Raw genomic sequence first — 554 nt, 5'->3', positions numbered from 1 at the left:
AGGATCCAAACCTTCATTTATCCGTATTTGTCCAATACACCGATACTATTAAAGCTAATGGTGTCACTTCAGAGGCGATTCGACTTCATCTTTTTCCCTTCTCGTTAAGAGATAAAGCTAGAAGATGGCTTCAGTCTCTTCCTTCCAACTCAGTCACCACATGGAATGAGTTGAAGAAAGTCTTTCTTGCCCGATATTTTCCTCCAAGCAAAATAGCTATGTTAAGAGCCCAGATAAATGGATTTAAACAGAAAGATAACGAGTCTCTTTTCGAAGCATGGGAAAGATACAAAGACATGATGAGACTTTGTCCACACCATGGTTTAGAGGACTGGTTAGTAATTCATACCTTCTATAATGGTCTCTTATACAACACAAGGTTAACAATAGACGCCGCCGCAGGTGGTGCGCTTATGGATAAACCTTATGCCGATGCTTATCAACTTATCGAGAGCATGGCCCAAAACCATTATCAGTGGGGAAGCGACCGAGCAATGGTAGAAAAATCTCAAACGAAAACTGGCATGTACGAGTTAAGTAGCCTTGATCATGTT

The 554-nt window shown here is 41.0% G+C and overlaps 1 non-coding gene across 1 annotated transcript; it reads right to left on the bottom strand.

Annotated features, from left to right (window-relative positions):
- Window positions 1–218: 218 nt before the first annotated feature.
- LOC127077974 (small nucleolar RNA R71) lies at window positions 219–325 on the bottom strand. Its single transcript, XR_007787731.1, has one exon. It is a non-coding gene; the product is annotated as a small nucleolar RNA R71 (small nucleolar RNA).
- Between the last annotated feature and the right edge of the window lie 229 nt (window positions 326–554).

This window comes from Lathyrus oleraceus, chromosome 4 (genome assembly GCF_024323335.1).
Source record: "Lathyrus oleraceus cultivar Zhongwan6 chromosome 4, CAAS_Psat_ZW6_1.0, whole genome shotgun sequence".
NCBI classification, from domain to species: domain Eukaryota; kingdom Viridiplantae; phylum Streptophyta; class Magnoliopsida; order Fabales; family Fabaceae; genus Lathyrus; species Lathyrus oleraceus.
Note: the sequence above shows the minus strand (reverse complement) of the source record. Positions and strands in the feature narration are given on the sequence as shown.